The sequence below is a fragment of the Euleptes europaea genome, chromosome 11 (assembly GCF_029931775.1).
Source record: "Euleptes europaea isolate rEulEur1 chromosome 11, rEulEur1.hap1, whole genome shotgun sequence".
Taxonomy (NCBI): domain Eukaryota; kingdom Metazoa; phylum Chordata; class Lepidosauria; order Squamata; family Sphaerodactylidae; genus Euleptes; species Euleptes europaea.
In genome coordinates, this window is record NC_079322.1 from 34843182 (window position 1) to 34867675 (window position 24494).

The following is a 24494-nucleotide window of genomic DNA, read 5'->3' on the forward strand; positions in this document are numbered from 1 at the left end:
GTTTGCTTAGTACGTGATAGTAAATTCTTTATTTCATTATTTTTCAATAAAAAACTATTTGCTTTGAACAACGGTCTGTTTCGCCTGGATCAGTCCTGGTATTCACATGTTACAGATCCCAGTTACCCACCTCTTGCTCTGCCTCCTCAGCTAATTTCCCCAACTAACAGTGGAGACTGCCTAATTTGGGTAACATAACTGTCTATTTGAACATGTGACCTTAGCAAAGGTCTTCAAATTTACACACTAGACTAATATAAGAGCATATTTTGAAAGTATAAGTTCTATCACAACAATGGCACTTAGTTTACAAGATCTGAGCAAGGCTGTTAGCGATAGGATATTTTGGAGGACATTAATTCATAGGGTCGCCATGAGTCAGAAGTCACTTGATGGCACTAAAAACACAACACACCCTATTGGAATGGCACTGGTAAATGAATGGCTGCCCATTCAACCATGATATTGGACACCATAATGAGTTTGCCACCATCAGTTCAGACAAAGCCAACTATTTCTTTGGGGGCAAAAAAAAAAGGTTGAATGAAGCCCCTTTATGCTCAGAAAACAAGTTATTGTCACAGTCAAAACTGTTGTTGCTGGTCTTCTTGATCTGTGGATAGATGTGGAAAGATTTCAGTCTAAAAGTAAGCAGCAGTAAGCTAACAAACAGTAATTTCCTTGCATATATCACATAAATATGTAAAGAGATATCTTCAAAAAGTAGAACCACCATCAGTCATCACCATATATCATGTGTATCTAAATATCTGTATAAAATATTTTATAATAGATTGCTGCGGGATATTCTAACCAATTATATATATTTGTAAACTACCAATGATATAAAATGGAGCAGAAAATGCATTGCCATACATACTATGGGGAGGAGCCATGGGTCACTGGTAGAACAACTGCTAGGCATATAGAAGCTCCCAGGTGCAACCCCTGGCATCTTCAGTTAAAAAGCTCCGGCAGTAGATGACGGGGAAAGACCCCTCTTACTACCACCTACCCACACACTTTCTTACTGCTCCTTTAAGAAGAAAGGCTGGCGGCAGCTTTAATTCCTTGTTCTCCTAATGGCCCTAACACTGGCCAGGGAAAGTAAAGGTTAAATAATATTGGGAAAGTTTTGCCCATTTCACAAGTCATCAAGAATTGTTCCAGGGGTTTTGCCACCTTCTCAGCCTCCAAAATGAAATGTTTCATTTCCCCCAGTATTATGTGTTTTTAAGTTTAAAAATAAACACTGCAGAAACTTCTGCTAGCTTGCCTGACCCTCTTGATCTCTTGGCTCCTGCCGTCGTGAGTGATGCATGTCATCAGCACAGGAGCAATTTGGTGTTCATTTATGCTCAGAATGGGTTCTCAGCTTGGAGATTAAGAGGTCAGGGAATCCACTCAATTTATTTTCTTTGTTTGTAGAGTCAGGCTGGCTTTCTAAGCAGCAAGCATTTCATTTTTGCAGATTGCTAGGGGCCTTAGCTGTGATTTCTGATAAGATGCCTGCTTCCAGACTCACAGGTCCTTTTTATTGGGGAAAAAATGTTTAAAGGTACTTGGCTTCAGGAGAAAGAGAAAGCCTTAATACAACTGTAAGATATATACTGACGGAAACAAGAACAAATCCTGACCTGGATGGCCCAGGATAGCCTGATCTCGTCAGATCTCAGAAGCTAAGCAGGGTCAGCCCTGGTTAGTATTTGGATAGGGGAGACCACCAAGGAATACCAGGGTTGCTGTGCGGAGGAAGGCACTGGCAAACCACCTCTGTTAGTCTCTTGCCATGAAAACCCCAAAAGGGGTCGCCATAAGTCGGCTGCAACTTGACGGCACTTTACACGCACACACAACAAGAGCAAAGACTCCAAAACTTCCGCAATTCAGAAACTGCTTGTTCATCCAACTCTTATTCTTAGCATAGCTGACTGGGTAGCTGTCACACAGCATCCAAGCATAGCACTGTCTCATACATTTAAAGCGCCAAAGAAAACCTCTAATTCTGTCAGATTCTCTGACAATTACGGCATTTCCACCCCTTAAAAAACTGTTGTTCTAGTTTCTACTTGGAGCACTGTCCCTACAAGGCCTGATTAAGCATCAATAGGGAACGGAGCTGTAGCAAAATGGAATTGTCCAGGAGGGTGCTTTTAAAAAGGGACTATGGCAGTTGATGGTGCTGTTTATTCCAGGGATCCCCAACAGTTCTTAGCCTATGGGTACCTTTGGAACATTGAAGCTGCCACAAGAGGCAGAGCGAAGCATATACAGAGAGAAGAAAAAGCCCATGGGGAGGAATGACCAATCACAGAAAGGAAGGATAACACACACACACAAGAAGATCACAGAAAGGAAGGATAACACAGAGAGACTACCATGGCAGTGCCACCCAGGTATGTCAGCTGGGCCTTCCACCAGCATCCCATCAGCACAAAGCCCCGTGCCAGCATCCCAGGGGGCATTCCCGGGGTGTGCTGGGGGCGGAGCTGCCAGTAGGCAGCTTCCTGTCCTCTTTCGGCCCAGCACTACAGTGGGGAGAACGGCGTTGCTGCCCCTGTTTTTTTGCAGGAGCAGCATCGCTGTTCTCAGTGGGGCAAAATGCCCCATTTAAAATTTTAAAAGCCGGTGAATGGCTTTTTAAAGCCTTTCAGCAGCCAGGAAACGGCTTTGGAGGTGCCGCGGCCATGCCGTCCCCAGCCACTGAAAGGTTAGGAATGGGCTGAAAATGTGTCACAGTACATATGCTGTGTTCTATCTTTTAGATTTCCAGTTGGTTCCAGACTTCTACAGTCCTAGTACATGGTTTATCGAATGTGCCATTTTGTTGATTGTACTGACTCATTCTGTGTAATTCGCCTTGAGTCCCTGTGAGAAAGGGGACTATAAATAATGTAAATATAAATAAATAAAACTAAGTGTTTTTTTCTCATGTGACAATGTCTGGTATACAGTGTAATCTGCACAGCGTTACAGGAATGAGGCATGAAATGCATATCTGTGAACTAAACCCAAAACCAAGTGACATTTCTAGGCACTTATGGATCTACTGAAACACTAAGGCAGACAAAGCTAGTGAAATGGAAAGGCAGGCAAAGAGTACAATTACTGTAGATTTACTTTGCGAGACCTCTGGCCTTTGAAATGATTTTTAATAAAGTGAATATTAAGCTTTGGCACCTGAGTGATCTTTTGAGAAAAGGACAAAGGTTTCATTTAGTTTGGATCATGATCCTATTTCATTGTTAGTTTGCACTCGTCTCCCATTTCATGGTGGATTTCACCACTTATTGTGTATTCAAATGGGATTACTTTTTTAGATAAAGCTGAAATATGGGTGAAAGCTGTCAGGTTGACAGCCATGGAGAATGATTTCTCTTTCCATATCTCAGAGCAGGTGTACTTGCCTTGGCCAGCACAAACTTCTACAAATCATACTTACAGCGGGCTCCACCCTGACTCTGGAGGAAAAGCCTCTAAGTTTTCTACATAAATCTTGTTATCCACTGATGAGTCCACCTTTCTGTTTGATCTCACCATTATGGTTGGACAGGAAAGGAATCAAGGGAGGCTACGCTAACAGACAAACTAGATGATAAATGTAACATGTTAATCACCATGCGGACTTGTGTCAGGATAGCAGCGGCAAACTCCCCGTGGAAACTCAATTGTGAAATGCTCAATGTGGATTGGGACAACAGTGCGGGTGGAGAAGGGGCTTCAGATCCAACTCCTCACCCCCAGCTGTTTTCCTGACCTGAAACAGCCCCAGGGGACATCATTTGCCCCTGAGGATGCTGGACATACATGCTTTGGGGCTAGGGTTGCCAGGTCTCTCTTCGCCACCGGCAGGAGGTTTTGAGGGCAGAGCCTGAAGAGGGTGGGGCTTGGGATGGGAGGGACTTCAATGCCATAGAGTCCAATTGCCCAAGCGGCCATTTCCTCCAGGGGAACTGCTCTCTATCGGCTGGAGATCAGTTGTAATAGCAGGAGATCTCCAGCTAGAACCTGGAGATTGGCAAGCCTATTTGGGGCTGTTTGGGGAGGTCAGGATACTCTGCTGGGGGGAACCGCTGAAGCCCCTCCCCCCAAACATTATGGCCCTGCTCCAAATTGTTTCCCTGCAGTGCTTCAGAATTGAGTTCACCCAGGCAATTCATAGTTGCCATCAATCCATTCTTTCCTTTTTATTTCTTAATTTTGTACACAGCGCTTGGTGACTGCAGTGAATTACTGTTTTGCTGATCAGGGAGTACTTCCATTTTTAGCCTGGGGTTATCTGGAGACTTTGGGCATGCAAGACTGGGAAGGAGCATTTGGCACTCTCTTGAGTCTTGAGAGTAAACATTGCATGTATTTAATGACTTACAGATCAGGGCAAAGAGCTCAATGATAAATAACCCTGTTCTTGTGGCACCTTTGGGGTGCGTTAAGTATAACCGTCAAGTCTTTTCGGGGACTTTCTCTTCTTTTCTCCCTTACTTGTTTTTTTCCTCTGCTTTCTTCCATAGACCGTTTGTTGATCATTACACAAATGACCAAATCTACAATCTCTTGTATCATTTCTAGGGTTTCCAGGTCTCTCTTCACCACTGCCGGGAGGTTTTGGGGGCAGAGCCTGAGGAAGGCAGGGTTTGGGGAGGGGAGGGACTTCAATGCCATAGAGTCCGATTGCCAAAGCGGCCATTTTCTCCAGGAGAACTGATCTCTATCGGCTGGAGATTGGTTGTAATAGCAGGAGATCTCCAGCTGGTACCTGGAAGTTGGCAACCCTAATCTTTTCTCATCTTTGTACATTCTGTCCCATGGACTCCCCTACCCCTTATTGTGTGTAACTTTCTCTCTTTAGATATTTGGCTGGTCTTCCCCTTGACTCACTTTTAAGAAATTATTAAAATCTTTTTTCCCTCTCCTCATCATTTCCATCTAGGTCTTCTCATTGCCTCCTTTCTTCCTACCTGTTCTTTAGTTCCTGTCTCATTTTCACTTGAGTTAGCTCTCTTGTTTATTTCAGACTTACCTAGCCAGAGCAAAGTCCCCCCCCCCTTTCTTCCTACTCCCACCTCCTTTGGTTTCATACTTTTGTAGATTGTGAGTCTGAAGGCAAGGACTAGTTTGATTTTTACTCCTGTACAGTGACTAGAATACTGTAGGAACTGTTATAAATAATAAACAAGGAGAATACTAATGCTCTTGTGTAGCTGAGCATCAAGAGCTACCGGTAACGCCCCGCTGCACTAAGAATTTGCACCCCTCAAGTCTAGTTCACTTCTAACTTATCAGATCTCAGGATGCCTGAGAAATTTGTACACACACCAGTTTCGATTATGAATGAATGAATGAATACGAAAGCCTTTATTAGCATTAAACGGGAAAACGTACAGTGGAGTTTACAGTAAAATCATGATATAAAGTATGCAGGTATCACATGGTAAAGTTTACTATAAAATCATTTTTATAAGAACATACAAATCCCACTAGATTGGTTACTTGGTTATTTAATCCTGACTTAACCATTAGATGGTGCAGAGCAGCAATCACATTCTCTAATTACAAGCAAAAAAAAAACCCTTGCCACCGAGTCAATAATTGTTGTATCCTGCATGGTCATAAGGTAGGACACCTTTGAAATGGTAGGTAACCATTCCCTATCAGCAAGTAACGGGTCTATGAGATTGGAACGGCCCCTGTCGTAGAGTGGACACTTAAGGAGGCTAAGCACAAGGCTGTGTAAGGGACACAGGATGGTGTTCCAAGAATTTTTCCTAGAAATTTGGATTGTATTTTTTCAACATCCGGGTTTAAGGCCTGAATCCAGGTTGGGATTCAATTTCGATTAATTGTGGTTATCTGGGGTAGGTGACCCCATTTTTGAATGTATTACATGGATATTGATCTTTTTATTTAAAAGGGAAAATGCTTGTCAATGGATTTTCTTTCTTCTTAGTTGAACAAGAATTCTGAATATAAATTACTACAGGGGGAAACCCTTAGTTGTTGTAGTTGTTTTCAAAGTAGCCAGTACCTTTGATTTTAGAAGGTGTAAATCAAGCTACTGAGCACACTCACTTTTCCAAAGTTGGTGTTTTTTGACTTTCGATTAGGCTCTACCCCTGTTTATCAAATGCTACACGGGGTTTTAAGAATCGAGATCAGCATTTGTGCCAAATCTTCTCTTACTGAAGTCAAAGGGAATTCAGCCATCAACTTCAAACAGGTAGAGCTAATTCTTAGTTTTTCATATTTTCCTTTAGGCTGGGGAGTGGGGCTGAGCACAGCAAACTACTTCAAGCAATACTTTACTTACATAGATCATCACTTTGAAGTGGTTTCGTGACTGTGGTAGTGATGGGATCCATTTTGGTCCTTTCCATCCTGCTATTCCATCATTCTCAGAAAGTCAACAAAAGAGGGGGAAATGATGAATAACTTAACTCAAACTAAATTGAATTAAGAACCAAAGAAGGTTAAGACAATATAAATATGGGCTCAATATCTATAGGTTAAAAGTATTCCTCACCTTTTGGCAGCCAGGGTGGCTGAGGCACCACCGCGGCGTCTTCAAAGCCGTTTTACTGTTGCCGAAAGATTTTAAAAAGCCTTTTGCCATTTTTTGTTTTTTAATTAAATGGGGGATTTTTGCCCCATAGAGAAAAGCAGGGCTGCACCTGCAAAATAGCAGGCGCAGCACCACCATTCTCGGCGCTGGTATCCAGGGCCGAAAGGGGACAGGGAGCTGCCTACAGGCAGCTCCGACACCCACCCCCCCGGCACGCCCTGGGAATGCCCCCCGGAATGCCAGCACAGGCCTTTACACAGTGGGATGCAGGCGGAAGGCCAGGCCAGCATCCTGGGGTGGTTGGGGCCACTTATGGTGGCGTAAGTAGCCTGGACCCTGGTGTGGGGGGTCCCAACGCTGGCGCAGCCCCTTTCTGGCCTCTTGAGGACTTTCATCCTCAGAAGTCAGGAATGCACTCACTCACGTTTATATTTCTGCTTTTAACCTAAAGATATTGAGCCCATATTTATATTGTCTTAACCTTCTTTGGTTTTATATACATGTGTATGTGTGCGTGTGTGTGTATACACAGTATTTCTTTAAAAAATATGTCTTGGCCCAAATACTAGCCTCACAAGTGCACATAAATAAAAAGAACCATTACTGACCCTGACTGAATCAGTATATATTTCTGTATTTGTTTGTACTTATGCTTTTAACCTATAGTTATTGAGTCCATATTTATATTGTCATAAACATCTTTGGTTCTTAATTCATTCGCAGCAAATCAGTGGAATGATTAAAATCATAATGTCGCTAGAGTCCTACCTAGATTTTCAGCATATGTGAAGCATTTCCCCCCCAATTCCACCCTTTTACTGAAGTGCCATATTTCTGAGGGGGCCCTGATCCCACGGGGCAGGATTTTGGGGGGTCCACGATAGCAAGGAGCTGAAAGGAGGCATTAATCAAAATTTACTCCCTTCTTCCACTGATGGAACTGCCTTCTGCAAGGGAAATAATTTAGGCAGTCTTTTTAACCATCCACTACTTCAGCATGAATTTATCCTGTTAATCCAGAAGCAAATTAACTTGCCCTGTGCTTGACTCATTAGCAAACCTGGATATGATCTTCTCCCATACTATGACTTTCCCCATGGGAAAGATTTCAAAGTTCATCCTCTGGTCAAAATATGCAGGGTAGGGCAAGGCCCATAGTGAGTGCACAACATAATTTTGTAACACAAGATTTTTAAAATATACTGACAGGAAACAGGATTTTTAACTATTAGCTATCTATATGTCTCAGTTTTAAACATATGGATGATATATGTGGTATTTTCTGATGAGCACCTGCCCGCCAGCGCATCATCACACTTTTGGCATCACACAAAAAGAATCACGATATATCTGTATGTACAATCACAGCAAGATTTATTTTCTGGAAGATCTGATAACGCGTGCATTAACTTCTTTATGGCAGAAAAATGGAAAGATGCAGAAGAATGAAACAAATGGAAATATGTGCAAACAGCACATGCACAACACTCTGTATAAAATTAATAAATTAAATTAATAACAATAAAATGGATCAATGGAGCATGCTTAACACGTCGGTCTCGCTTTGAGAACAGCAATTAGGCATTTGGGACTCCATAATTTAGGAAGGAAATTGGAGGAACAGAAATTAGGAGACATTATTAATATAACTAGAGATATCCTAGTTATATTAATAATGCCTCCAAATTTCTCTTCTTCCAATTTCCTCCCTAAATTATGCAGTCAGATGCCTTATTGCTGTTTAGAGTGACTGACATGTTAATAGATGAATATATATTAATATAACTAGAGATATACAGATCCCAAGAGCCAGCGTGGTGTAGCGGTTAAGGTGTTGGACTAGGACCTGGGAAACCAAGGTCAAATCCCCACTTGCCCAGTGAAGGTTTGGTGGGTGACCCTGGGCCAGACACACACTATCAGCCTTGACCCTGGCTAGTATTTGAATGGGAGACCTCCAAGGAATACCAAGGTTGTGAGATGGAAACAGGCAATGGCAACCCACCTCCAAACATTTCTTGCCTTGCAAACCCTATAGGATCTCCATAAATCAGCTGTGACTTGATGGCAAAAAAAAATTACATCCTAGTTTCAAACACTCTGTTATATTTGTACAGAGGACCAACATGCACAGAGTGGGAACAGAAATCATTGGCCAACCCAGTCATAACCAAGGGCACTGGCCCCACCCCACCTTACACATGGTTTTCTTGTTAAGAGATCTCATTGACCAATATGCCTGAGACTGTCTCAACCTGCCTTCTGGGAGGAAAAGGTGCATCTTAAATATAAATAAAGGTGTGGAGAGGGAGAAATTATCCATACTATCCTGTAAAACTTAATCTTTCATTACCATTATAGAACACTTCCTCTGTTGACACATATTTTTGCCATATAATTTCCCACTCTCCTGGTTGATCTCTGATTTGTTCATTGGCTTTTGGTTATTTTATCTAGTATTTTGAATTTGTATTGATGAAAAGTCATCATTCCCTCCCATCCCTTGGGGGATCAGATAGTACTGGCAAAAGGTTTTAATGCAAAAAGTGAGCCTTCAGAACCATCCTTCAAAATATGTACAGTTGAGAGGTATAGTAAAAGTGAATGTACTCTAATCAGATGTTTGTGAAGGGACTTTGATTTATAGAACTCATTCTGCAAAGGACCGATTGCAATTTTTCTTTTCACAATAGGAACCACTTCTGTTTTCTTCCATTTTCTGCACTCCTAGCAACACTTCCTAAATGTAGTCAATCATGTTGTATTATTTCCCATTTTCTTTCCAGCAGTCACTGGCTAAAGAATTGAAAGGACACAATACTATTTTACAGTTCTGAAAATAGGTTTATACCCTTTACATTATCAGTCCTTGAGAGACAGTGGAGATGACAGCTAGCATGCCAAACAATCTTTCTTGTGTCCATCTAGATTGTGCTTTGTGCCACTCTCTGCTGATCCACTTGTATGTCCATGCCCCTTCTGGTCTAATCCAAATGATAGTGAAAAGTTAAAAATATTCTAATCTGAGATAGCACATTCAGCATTGCTCTTTGATATTCACTGTTCGCCAACAGCATACCCAGGAAGAACAAAGTTTCTGAATTCTGTATGGATTAAGTGCCATCAAGTCGCTTCTGACGTATGGCGATCCTATGAATTAATGACCTCCAAAACATCCTACCGTTAACAGCGTCTTGCAACCTGAGGGCCGGAGTTTCCTTGATTGAGTCAATCCATCTCATGTTGGTGTGACAGAAATCCTAAAACTTGCTAAGGATCAAGAGTGTCACCTAGAGCATCTGGACCCACAGATTCCACTACTCACTTCCATTCCACATTGGATCTTCCTGGCACTCTTAATCCCTTTTGGACAAAGGACGATTCAGTTTGGACCAGACCATCTGTTTATCATGAAAGTTCAGAGCCAATACCAGGTGCTTCATGAAGGTGGGACTATATTGTATATGACTCTGATTGGTAAAAGAAGTTTCTGACATCAGAGATGGGGATTTGCGTGGGATTAGAGAAATATGCTTTTCATTCTTAGAATGGAGACTGGCTTAGGTCCTCCACTTAGCATAAATATCTGGACATTTGGGATTTTCCCTTGTCTTCAGTTCAGGCTTGATTTAATCTATAACCCACTTATTTGTCTTTTTGGCAGTCCATGGAGTCCATAAAACCTTCCTCCAACACCATGGTCAGATAAGAATATTAGAATATTAAATATTAAGGACCACTGTGATATAAAACTAGCAACAAAGAGAGCACAGTCAGATCTGGCCCTACAAATTTTTGGGGAAATATCCTTATCTAGATTCAACATCTACTTGATTATATTTTGCAAACTCAAAATAAAAAATAGATTACTCCAACTATGTAATTAACACACTGAGCTGAAATCATGCAAGCCCATGAAGTGATTTATCATTTAAAATATAATTACTTTTGCTTGCAAAGTTGAGGAATTAAAAAACCAGAAATAAACCAGACATGCTATTTCATTAAAAGAGCATCTGAGATACAGCCCTCTAATTGATATTGGATAAAAGTCTGCCCTGGTATAAGCAGGGCGAACAGGAGCTACAGCCATTTAAATTACATTGGAATTGCACTCAGTTTGTTCCTAAGTTCAGCAGTAATTGCTTTAACCTACAGCTTCGGGAAACATCCATAGCAACACGTTTGCATAATTCCCTAGCTTTTAGGGTCAATTGGGGCAGCCAGCCATAAGGCAAGGAAATGGCCCCTGTCTCTTCCACTCATTCCATTCCCCTCCTTCTGAAAATGGACTGTGATTTACTGGAGGTGCTCCAATATTATTTAGTAGTTTGCAGAAGCCACTGGCAAAGTCACATCAAAGAATGGTGAGGAGTAGGGGTGTGCAAAAAAAAATGCTTCCAGTAAATTTTGGGTTCGGGTTTTATTGGCATCGTTCCCCCCCCCCCCCCAGGAAAACTGAAATAAGCTGAATACCCATATCGGTAAATGGGTATTTCGGCTTTATTTCCGGGTTTCCCAAAAAAATCAGGTCCATTATAGTCTTTGGAATTTATTTTTGAGGCTCGGGGGGGGGGGAGTTGAAGTAGAGCCACCAAATTTGCAGTGTGGCTGCAAGGGTCTCTCCTTAGACGGACAGTGAAGTTTGGTGAAGTTTGGGATGGGGGTCCACTTTTATGGGCTCGCAAAGGGACCCCATCCTCCAGGTGTTTGTGAGAGCCAAGCGGTCAATTGGTTTTCAGGTTCAGGAGGTCAGCGTTGCCGAGAACTGGAGGAAAGAGCTGACTGGCAGGCTGGCACCTCTGAGTCTGGGGGCTCCATTCATATCTGGGTTGCTTTGATTGATATCCATGTAAATTAGCTTCCAAACTGAGGAAAATGGCTTAAATGCAAGAAAAATAAGGCACAGAAAACATTTCTTTTGGTGGCAAATGGCATCCTGTGAACAGTCCTTTAATACAGTCATCAAAAATCTGATTTCAAAACTAGCAGAAATGGCAAAATTGACTGGGTTAGTAAATCAAAAAGATAATGTTGAATTTGTCAAGGAGTGGGAGGCGTGGATTGTTTATTGTAAAAATGAACTTAATGTGCAAAATGTTAAAGGTTATGACTTAGACTAATTCAACTTGTTATAAGTTAAGTTAATTTTCTTGTTTTTTCTTTCTTTCCTTTTTAAATAACTGTAGAAGGTTTTATAATTTTTTTTATAAAGAATTAGAAAATAATTGCTAAGAGGATTACGAAGATAAGTTAGAGATAGAAGAAGGAAGAGGGGAAGTCAAAGTAGGGGAAGATGATTGTTATATATATGTTAGATTTAATTGAGAATTAGAAAAGATTGAAAGGCAATGTTAATTGATTGTATAGAATGTATGAAAAAACAATAAAAAACTTTTAAAAAAATCTGATTTCAAAAGAAAGTCACGGTGTAGGTAAACGAAGCCACTACTGAGGGCGACCTTCAGTTTGAGAACAGGTTTTCATAAGGGGGGGGTGATATCTGAGCCAACCGAAGTCTCGACCAAGGCTTCTGAAGGAGATTGTCCATCCGCACTGAATTTTCAATTACTGGACTGTTGTCCTCCACCCAACCTGAAGACAACTGGTTTCAGTAGAGCAAAGCAGAGTCTCAAAGCAGCTTACAATCACCTTCCCTTTCCCCCCTTCCACAACAGGCACCTTTTGAGGAAGGTGGGGCTGAGAGAGTTAAGAGAGAACTGTGATTAGTCCAAGGTCACCCAGCAGGCTGCATATGGAGTGGGGAATCTAATCTGGTTCTCCGGTGGGGAATCTAATCTGGTTCTCCGGTGGGGAATCTAATCTGGTTCTTGAAACCACAGGTCAGCTCCTACTCCATGCAAACTCTGCAGCATATTTGCAATTTCATTAAGATAACTTGACAGCGTAGAAGGAAATAACTCAATCAGATGTTGCCAAAAGACTTTGCAAGGCTTTAGATGCAGACTCGTTAGCAAATATACTTAATTAACTCATAATTAGTATCCTAATTGCCTACTTTGTTAGCCAGCTAAGCAAAAGATGCCTCAATTAGATTTTTTTTTAAAGAATTATGTCACAGTCCACTGTTCAGGACAGCAGTATTTTCTATTCTACCGTAATTTTCAGCATACTTTCAGCAATGTTATATGAATAAATGCCAAGAATAAAATATACCCCCCTAAAGCTTTTACTTTTAGAAGAGGTGAAATAGCAGCAGGGGAAAAGGGAAGGTTTCTATTTTTCACAAAGGTGTTCAGCCTGCCACATTCCACCCATCCCAAAGCTTTCCCCAGGGCAAAACATATTTGTATCCTCTTATTGATCTTGTAGCTGAGCCTCTGCCCTTTCCCTTTCTTGCACGCAGCCTTTTTAAACCTGAGCCTGCCCAGAGGCATGAGCCAAAGGGTTCCGAGCCTTGTGCTGGGAGGAAGATCTATCGGCAGAGAGAAAGGCCCGCCCTGCACTCAGAAGCCTTCCCCTCCCCCATTGGTTTGTTTTCACTGTGTTATATTATAAAGCTGCCTTGAGTACCCACTGTGGAAATATCAATACTTAAATAAAATATCAATTCTTTACATTTTACAGCATTGGAAACATGGGACACCCTTGTGATCAAGGGTGAACTTGTCAAATTCAGTTCATACAATAGGTGATGAGAGGCACCCCAGATAGGGTTGCCAACCTCCAGGTACCAGCTGGAGATCTCCTGCTATTACAACTGATTTCCAGCCGATAGAGATCAGTTCCCCTGGAGAAAATGGATGCTTTGGCAATTGGACTCTATGGTATTAGAGTCCCTCCCCAAACCCCACCCTCCTCAGGCTTTGCCCCAAAAACCTCCCGCTGGTTGCGAAGAGGGATATGGCAGCCCTAACCCCAGAGGGCCTTTATTCAGATATCACAGACTGTGATAAGAACAGTCCCTGGGCCTTTCCCCCTCCTTCTTCCTCTCAGTTTCAGTCACCTTTAATGGCATGATAATAAAAATAGTAGTAACAAATGAAGACCTGAGATCAAAGATTTCTGGTTTGAAAAATACTGCAAGTTGTTGAGATGTCCAAATTGGCTGCTATGACAAATTATAGTTTGCCAGTTGCCTACAAACAAGAATTCTAAACCACAGGTAAATTCTAACTTAAGCTTTGATTAGAGTTACACAACTGACAGTGTAATCCTGTGCAGAATTACTCCTGTATAAGCCAATTGATTTCAGTGGGCTCAGCCTGGAGTAACTCCGCATAGGATTACACTGTAAGAGATGGGCATCTGTTTGGGCAAGAAGTGGAACCAAAATTGCTCTGAAGGATTGTAATAGTATATTTTAAAGTTGCTTAATAGCACAAATAGCTCCTTCTACAAAAATGTTGTTTAATTAAGCTACTAATCAACTTGATATAACAACTATTTTTTTAAATTCAATACCCCCAAGGCAATATAATGAAACTTTGAATGCTATTCAAAAATCAATTATGTGCATTGCAAAAATATTTTTCTTTATTTAATCAAGGAAAAAAGAAAATTGATTATCCCACTATCCTAATTACATTTAATTCTCAAATTCTGGCACAGAATGAAGTGGCTTTTCTCTAATTTCACTGATGTCATTGAGAGTAATGAAGTTTGTGGGAAATACAGAACTGCTGATTTTTAAGAAGCAGGTTCACATCTCCTGCAAACTATGAACAGAGGCACACATTTCTGCCTTAGACTTACACTTATAATTCGCAAGTGTGGCATGCTAATATTGCTCCTAGAGCCCTTTTGTTACAAGCTTATAGCTGAACCATTGGGGAGGGGGCATGGCTCAGTGGTCAAGCATCTGCTTGGCTCACCAAAGTTCTCAGGTTCAATCACCAGAATCTCTACTTAAAAGGTTAAAATAATTGTGTAGTAGATGGTGTGGAAGGTCCTTATGTGAGACCCTGGAGAGCCAGATAGACTGGACCAGGGGTCCCCAACGTGGTGCCTGTGGGTGTCATGGCACCCGCCAACACTTTTTCTGGTGCCCACCAAGTGTTTTTAGGAAGTGGTTGGGGCCAGATAGGGCTTTTGCCCAGGAAGGCTTCTGATTGACTATTGGAGATTTGATTGCCTGTGCAGTTTTTTTTAAAATGTTGTTTGGGAGCAGCTGCCATCACAGCACAAGGATCTACACTACATTGCTGAAGTTAAATTGTGGCAATAATTTTGTAGCTGGATCTACACAAGGATTTACACAGCATTGCTGAAGGTAAGCTGTGGCAATAATTTTGTGTCTGGCTCTGCCTCCCGCAGCAGCCATTTTGTGGCAGCCATTTTGTTGCTGCACCCACCATGCCGTGTCATAATTCCAAATGTGCCCACAGGCTCAAAAAGCGTGGGAACCTCTGGAGTAGACAGTACTGACCATGATGGACGAATAGTCTGATTCAGTATAAGACAGCTTCTGATGTCCATGCATTCTTAGTATGAATTCTGCACATAAATTCCCTGGATCGGTGGAGCCTGTGGCCCCATCAGTCTGCCATGTTTTTAACCCGTCCTTTCTCCAAGGAGCCCCGGGCTGCTTATAATAAGTTTCTCTCTTCCTCTATTTTATCCATGTTTTTAACCCGTCCTTTCTCCAAGGAGCCCCGGGCTGCTTATAATAAGTTTCTCTCTTCCTCTATTTTATCCATAGAACAATTCTGTGAGGTAGCTCAGGCTCAAAATAATTGGCTCAAGGTCACCTGATGAGCTTTATGGCCAACTGGGTACTTGAATTTGGGTCTCCACACATGTCATCCAAGACTTTAGCCGCTACTCCACAATAGCTCTAAATTCTAGCAATGTTTGTTTACTCATTTATGGTGTGACTTCATATCACCAGGAAATGTGTGAGAGTGTCACAAATATGTGGCCTGAGGTGATTAAAATGGACTGTACCACTTCAAAGCTTTTCGAGACTTGAGTGGCCTTAGAAAGGGGTAACTCTGCTTAGGGCTGCATTTTATATGTGGCTTTTTGAACTGAGGTGCTGTGTTAACAAAATCACAAACTCCTTTTGAGCTTATTTTCTTTTAGCCAACCGGCTGTGATACATCACACTCAGATAAAGCCTGGCAGAAAAGACAGAACTTTGACTTACAGTTGAATATCACACCAAAAACCTTGGCATCAATCAAAAGTGCATGGCAGAGGCTAAATTTATTACACAGCTCTCCCTCAACTAGATAACAGGACACAGATCATTCTACAAATAATGACATGGGATAATGCAATGTAATACCGCTGACTCCAGTATAATAAACACTGCTGTACATTCTTTCTAAATAAAAGATAACCGCTGCATCTGTGAAACAAAGATTGCAAACAAAATTCATTGCAAGCAACCTGCAAGTGCTCTCAGGGTAGATTTTTTTTTGCTCTGCTTAGGATGGACAAAAAGTGTCCGTGCCTTCAACAACTGCAAAGAAGACATATTTTCCAATCCAAATCCTATATTGCCCCAATCTTATATGTTGATTTTATTACTAATTACATGAATATCCCCACTTCTCCCATCATGGAACGCAAGGCAGCATTACTACACTGTCTCCCATCCAGATGCTGACCAGACCCAGATTAGCAAGGCAACTGCCTCAGGTGTCTTCAAACTATACTCAAGGACTATGGAATTACATTTAAGTGGAACACAAAAATAATCCATGCTAGCTCCTCTTGCTTCATTGCTAACTGTTCATCAAGGCTGCTAAGCCCTCATTTGGGGCAGGGGATCCCCTCACCCATTCCCATTCCCTGCAGCCACTCTGAGCCTTGCAGGAGAGAAAATTTTAGAAAAACGACACTGGCTCCAGCATTATGTCATTTGCGGTAAAAAAAAACCAACCAAAGGTGACATAGGGTAGCTCTAGGAATCACCAGAAACTCTATGGTAATACCATAGTGTTTCCAGCAATTCTTACCATAAAGTTTCTGGTGATTCCCAGAGTGACACAAAGTACTCTAGAAATCATGTGAAACCATAGTGTTTCCAACTATTCTTACCATAGCATTTCCAGTGATTCCTAGAGCTACCCTGTGTCATGTCTACTTTTTTACCAGAAGTGACGTGACGCTGGAGCAAGCATCACATGCTCCCGCATTTCCCCACCTACAGCCTTTCCACTGGCACTGCCTGACAACCCTACTGAACATCCACAAAACCTGGTTCTGAACCTTGTCAAACTCAGATGGGTCTTCCTTCACACAAGTAGACTCAATACCATGCCAGACAGCCATCAGTAGCACTAACTCATCCCAGGGCTCAGCCTGATGAAGAATTCAAAAGTGTTCAAAAGCTTGCACAATGTTTTGTGTCAATTTGGTTGATCCTAATAAAAGGTATTACACAGATTTACTTCCTGTTTTTTGATTTTGCATGGATCAGTACGGTTTCATGACTTTTTCATCTGTTAAGCCTGTAGAGAAAGAATCAAGTGTGAACTGGAACTTAAAATCCTCAAAATCAGCAAAGCCAAACTAGGAGCATGTTGTAGAAATCTTTGCCGAAAATTCAGGGTATAAAGATGGTTTCAAGTTCCAGCGTGGCCAGATGGCCCAAGGGAAACAAGGGGATCTTTCTGGACCTTACAGCTCCAGTGAAGTTTCACAAAATGGATTCCCATTCTTCACACACGAGCCTGACTACTTTATCCTACCCTTTAAAAACCAGACCTCTTTGAGGCATCTTACAGTCAGTATTGCAGCTGTTCTTGACAATTTTGGAAATCCTTCCTAGAAGCTTAAAGTCTTTGTCTTAATTATATAAAGTTGGAATTTTCTCACTGCATGCAATTTGGACAAGAAATTATTAGCTACAATTATATGTGATTTTGCATATAGTGACGAGCTTAAAATGTAGTGGGAAAGTGGAATGCCAAACAGAAGGAAGAATCCAAGGAAGTGCCATAGAGGCACCTCTCGATTTGGAACATTCTTGTCATATATGAAATGGGATTTGCTGCAGGGAACATTAATTCATTCTACTGAAAACAATTGGTACATGAGGTGTGGGAGAAATGGCAGCCACAGTCAGAATAACCAGGAACAGTGGACTACACTGGGTTCTAAATTGCAAAGTCATACTCTAATGTTAGACTGCAGGGATAGTCCTGGAAATTGACAGATAAGAACAGATTGCTAAATACCGCCTTAATTTATCTTCTTACTGCTTCGCCTTATTGATCAATACCCTTTATAGTCACCTAATTTTGTCATAAACATTAAAATCTCAGTGTCTACTTACACATTACATTGTTTCTAGGTCCACCTGTCAAACCAAACTTGCACTGGGAATTCTGTGTTTGGAGCTTCCAGCAAATTTGAAAACTTAATCCTCAGGTGTATGGGGCCCCAAGTTGAATCAGGACCATGGCACACAGAAAGAGGGTGTTTAAGCCTGCCTCCCACCCCTGTGCCATTTTCCTAACTTATAATGACCTTGGGAGAGCTGCTATTAACCCTGTTGGGGAAATTCTGTGCATTGACGAAATATGCGTACGTTTCCCCAAGAGGACAAATAGCAGCTCTGTCGGGTCATTTCCAGTTGAGAAAATGGCACAAGGAGAAGGCTTAAGTCTCTTCTCCCCATCCCAATCTGAACTGAGCCCACAAATAGAACTATATTTCAACACAGAACTCTTCCAATGTACATCTGGTTGACAGTCTGGGGGATGGATATACCAGATACAACATAATGTGTACTTAGGTCCTCAGTTGCCTACATCAAAGAATTGGTAAGTGCCTGAGACAGAAAGGGAGGCAATAGTCAGTCTCATGGAATAGACTGCTTCCTTTGGTGATGCCACCCAAATTGAGCAAAAGATTGTGGACATTGATAGCAGGCAGAGGCATGGAATTTACTCACTGGTACCACCTACTTTTCAGGACTAGACTGACCAGAAGGATTCTGTGCACTGGAGGTATTATCTGCTTGAACCTCCTGCAGCTCCTTCTTCCCACCAGTCCTGGGAAACAGAGAACAACTTCCTTACCCACACAGTGCCTGCACAGAGCTACTGGGGCACCTGATGCCTTCTAATCATGTGACAGGTAAAGTGTGATTCAAACACAAGTTAGGGAGGTTGTACAAAAATGGTAATAAGGGGATAGTTGACAGGAAGTGCTTTCATAAGCAGTTTTGACAGATCCTTTCCTAGCCACTTCTGCCATCGAGGACAGAGCAGCTGCTAAACAAAGCCTGAACGCAAAGGCTTCTTTTCTCATTTGGAAAAGAGGGTACATTGTTTTGGCACAACAGCTGGCAGCAGAGCCTAAATATTTTGTCCATTATTTCTTTCGTCTGTCAGCTTTTTCAGATGCAGCTGTTAGAAGTGACAGGAGCATCTGCGTCAAGAAGCCTGGCCTTGATCCCACCAGTATTTGTTGCTGAACATGTCTACCTACTTTGGGTTTTGTCAAAGTTTACTTGATCAAAAGGATTCAAAGAGGTTGGCCCAATTCTTAGCAATGGATGTCCCCCTCTTGACAAGAACAGGAAAGATGTCATGCCAACAGCGCTTTGATTTGAGAATTGGCTGCTGTAAAATTCACCTCTACAGTTCTCCTTTTCTCTGTTAGGGACACACTTTAGTCTGGTTAGCAGTAGGATGACTTGGAGGTAACTAGAGCTGTAGAATGGATGGTCAGCCTCTTCACAGTAGTGGGCAATCTTGCTTTTCAATGCCCTTAACCTCTGTGATTCTCTTGTCAGCATGTTTCCTCCAGTAGCTTCAATAGCAGCTTTGGAGAGCTGTTTGATGCAAGAAAAATGAGACTGGGAAAAGGCTTAAAGTCCCTCTTTCCCCTTTACACCATCCTTACACATGTATTTTGTTTTGCTTTATTTTGTTTTATTTGATTATTGCTGATAATTTTATTGCAACGCTAGGATTGTTTTAATTGCTCAAATGTTGTAAACTGCTCTGAGCCCAACCTAGTCAGGAAATCCTAGAAATCCAATAAAACAAACAAACAAACAATTCCAAATCAGCATGCGTGCACACACACAAATTCAATTTTAAAAAATTCGCTTGACATCCATTCTAGGATCATTTAGTGTCTCATCTGATTTTTAAAAATCCAGAAGGGTAGCCATGCTAGTCTGTTGCAACAAAGCATGGCACCTTAGAACCCAACAAAATTTATTCCAGCAGAAGTTTTCATGAGTCAAAGCTCACTCCACATACGGTTTTCCTCACTCACTATAAATGTTAATAGTTCAGCATGACCTGTCCTTTGCAGATGTTAATTTGTTCTGTTTATCATGTGTTACAGCGGACCTTCCTGGATTAAATGTTATGTTTACTGTATCCTGCCCATTTGCTAAAATTAGGACTTGTCTCCCCACCCCCCAGTATGGATTGATTGGCTGTTGTTTCAATCTGGTTTTGCTTTGAGACATCTCCCCACACCTCTCTTTCTGTTGCTTGCAGCTATGTATAAAAGTAGCTGCTTGGGATGGAGCGCGTCACACACCTGATGAAATAAGCTCTGATCCACAAAAGCTTCTCCAGGAATAAGTTTTATTAGTCTTTGAGGTGCTGTGTCCAGCCCCAGAGTCCTCAGCCTAGTGAAGAGTGCTCACAGTTACACCCCATCCATGTGTCAACTGCACATACCAAAGGCAAATGCTTGCTAGCTGATTCACATGTACAAAACGTTTTGCTCCTTTTATGGTCTAGGATCCATCTCTCTAAAAGATTGCTTCTTCCAGTGTGCCACGCTGTGACAGCTCTGCTCATCTGAGCAAAGCCTTCAGAAGGTGCCGCCCTGTAAATGGGTAAGATTGACAGCTGCCTCTACTGGAGCATTCTCTGGAGCTTTATGGAATTTCATTTGCCATTGTTTAAGAATATGGTCACCTCCTGGCTATGTAATGCCCTTCTGCTTTCCCAGTGCTTGGCACCATGATGGAATACCTTTCAATGCCAGGCCAAGACATTTTCCTTTCAGCTCACTTTTAATTGATCGATTGTTCTCCTACTTTGTCTTGTTCTGGTCTGACATTGATGTTTTTAGGTGCTGCTGCTGCTGTTCTATTTGATTTATATGGAGTTGTTGTTGATTTAGTTTTACAGTCAGGGCTGGTTGTTGGCTTGGGGTATTGTTTTATTGTTGTGAGTTGCTTTATTTTATTCTGAACCCCCCTCAGTTACATGTATGTGAACAGTGGTATGAAATATTTAAAATATGTTCTGCTTATTCCATTTCCAGCTAAAATAATTTTCTCAAAATTCGGTCCCTTCCATTTGTTCTTTGCTACCCTTTATGTTTGATTCATTCTTTGATCCATTTTGTATTTTAATCTGCTGATGCTTTTAAATAATTTTAAATAATTCTTCAAGAAACAGAAGGAGTAAAGACATCGATAACTTTGAGACTTTTCCACAGATACTCTTGCTGACAAGAGTTCCATTCATCAACCCTGGATACCTTTGGAAAGTTTCCTTTGGGTTTTACATCAATGCTGGCAGTGATTGCTGAAGGTCTGTTTCATTCTACCTGTGCTGAGAGTCTTTCCACCATCCTGAGGAAGAGTTCAGGGGCGGAGAGGGTGAAGGGGATCAATAGCAGTCTGGACTGATCCATTTTAACTGCAGGAGGCTATCACCACTGCCAAGCTTTGGTAGCTACTCAAGAGTAGCTATAGCTGCAGTAGCCCTCCCTAGCAGACTAGACAAGCATGAGGAACGTCCCACACTCCAAACCCCAAGAATCAGACTATTAATATTCTGGTTGATCAAGCAAACTATGATATTCTTCAGCATTTGGATATGCAGGCTCCACAAGAGAACACTTGACAAAGTATATGCACATATTTTACTATTAATAGATCAAACTTTTATTTCATTAGCACATTGTGAAAGTTTCCTAATGTGGTGTGCAACATTACATGCTCCATGAATTGATTATCTTACCATCAGATTTTATGCAAAGCAGTCCATCTGCACAATGACCCAACAACAGGAAAAGGAAGGATTGCAGAAAACACTAATCTAAGTTTAATGTCACCATAAACTCGGGAAGAGAGTTCCTCCTGATAGACCTTTAGAATACTAGAGAGAAGATGTTTTAATGATTTCCAAATAAATCAATTTAAGATGTTCAGAGTCTGCAGAATATTGTGCAGAATCCTGCTGAGATGGGGCTCCTATGAACACCAAGGTCTTCAGCTGCTCTATGTGATGATCAGTCATTTATACTTCATCTATTGCTATTTTAGATGTCATACAAAAATAAATAGCATGGTCCTGCCTGTAGGCTTACAACCTAGTATGAGAATGGGGAGGGTTGGGGAGAGGATTTCTCATTGCCTTCAAGGAACCATTCAAGGTGGTGGTCTTGGATGGCACAATATTAATCAGTTAGCTAAGAAACTCCAATTCTCCTGTAAGTAAATAAGCCTTTGCTCTCCCTCTCTCTCTTTGGAGCTAATTTCCTCCACTATCTGATCACCTTCCTCCCATCAGCACTTGGATATGAAGTAAGAGGTGGAACCAGTTTAGCACCATGAATCTACATTCAGGCCTTTGGAGGGCGGGTACTCTCTGGAACTGCTACCCTCACAGTCTTTGCCTCTCCCAATTCCACCATCTGCTTCCCTCACTAAAATTCCCCTCCCCTTTTGATGCTGTGACCATTGATGCTCCCTCTTTTGGAGGTTTCTCCTCTCACACATTTTGCAATGAAAGCTGCTGCAGTGGTGGTGCTGGCTACCTTGCTTCCAGATACTTCCATTTCCATAGCCTGCCCATATGTCCATCCCAGTGCTTCTGAATCTTCAAAGTTCATTTTGTATGACCCTACTCCTTTTCACATCTCTATGCTGCAGTCCATAATATCGCCTCCCTGCCTTCTTCTGGCTTTCAGGTTTTATTTCAGACCTTGACCTTTGGGCTTAACTGCTTCCCACTGCTTTGTGATATCAGCACTAATCCAGCTGCTGCCTACCTTATTTTGCTAAACTCCTCCTTCAATTTCTGCCTGGGTACTGACTCCTTAACTACACTGCTTTGGGCACTACATTGATCTTCTTATCCACAAGTGTTCTGATCTGTCCTTTGCATCAGAACGCCTAGAGCATGCTGCCTTGCCTGGCCATTTTGACCATTGTCAAAGAGCTCCAACCATCCTCCACCAGTTGGGCTGCTTTGGTTTGGTCAAAAGTTTCCCAACAAACAAAACATTAAACTCTGGGCTTCAGCCCTAAGTCCAATGAGTAGCTGCCACCAGCCCTGAACCAAAAGTTAATAGGCAGGGGTTCAGGGCAACCCCTGCCAAGCTCCAAATTCAGTGTGGTCTTTTCCCTGCCAGGCTGAGACCTAGCTTGGACAGGTCACACTTTCCAAAAGTTTATACAAGTATAGCGTGGTCAAACACACTCACACATACACACAAGGCACTTGGATTTAGGCTTGGAATCCCAGAGTCATAGACACAGTCAATTAAAAGGCTAAAGATTTATTTTATAATATTTATGCTGGTTACAGGAAAGAAAAGGTTCATGAAGCATTAAGCAAGAAAATAACAAAATGATTTAGCATAGCTAACTCATACAATATTTCAGTTTTCCAAGGTTCAAGATTGGCAAGGCTTCTTAAGGCAAATGTTCATAGTTACCAGTTTCCAAAAGGTTGTCCAAAGTTTCTCCAAGCAGGTCAAACCGACCAGAGTTTCCCCTCAGGGCCAAAACAAATGGGTTGTGATGCCGCAGCACAGCCTCCTGCTGTAACCCAAAGCGTGCATGATTTGCTCAGGACTGGTCTGTCCTTATATTTGTTTTCTCAATGGCATGAGCTCATAGAGGCCAATTGAGAAAACGAAAGTAATTAGCTGTTAATTAATTGCTTGGTCAGAATGCTGACTCACTAATTGATGCATTCAGGTGGTGAAGCCTGCAGAACTCCCTGCACCTGAATGTCGTCACAAACATTAAGATAGTGGCTGACCGATTAGTTACCGTGACAACGCACAGCCTTGCATTCCAAAAAGGGGAGAGGAGGCTTTAACGAGTAGCAGCTGGATGCCTATCTTAATTCTTCCCCAGAAGCAGGTTTCAAAATGGAACTATTTTACTGTTCTAACATCCCAATAGCACAAAAATCATAGGCCTATGGCCTGAACCAAGAAAATCATGAAACCCAAGAAATTGAGGGACCTCAACTTCTTGACAACCATTTCTCATCCAATCTTTCTCTTGATCCCACACGCCACCAGAACTTCCCTCACCCAAATCATTACTACCAAAATGAAATGTCTCTATCCTTATCCATCCACCTTTTGATTCAGTTAATCATTGTCCTGTTCTACTCTCTTCATTAGACAGGCTTCCACAAAGCTGGTTCTATTACGTATCTAATCACTCATTCATAGAGGGATCCTCTTCTGCTTTCTGTTTTAGTATTCTCCAGGGCCATTTGTGAGCCACTGTCTCTCTGCACAATGACACTGAGTGATATCAAATCCTATTCCTTTCAACACCAGATATGCATTGTTGACATTCAGCTCCATTTTCTACTCCTGAACTTTCTCCCTCTATCTGGTCCTGCATCTCCAATTGCTTGTCTGATATTTCCACTTTTCACCATCTCAAAGCACATCCAAGTCTGAATTTCTTGTTAGTTCTCCATACTTTCCATATCCATTGACAATGTCAACATCTCCTCTGTAAAGCAAGACCTCTCATCTGACTACTTCAACCTCCTCCTCTCCAACCTGCCACTGTCATCTCTCTAGCCACTTACTTCTATCCAGCACTCACCTCTAGCCATGCAAAAATAATTCAAGAACTCTAGGTAAAACCCCTAATTACATTCCTATATCGATGTCCTGTCTGCTTCCATAACCAGCAGCACAACCTCTATTTCTTCACCAGTACTCAAACTACAGGGCATTCCCATCTTCCTACCTCTTGAGATGGGTCTCCCTAACT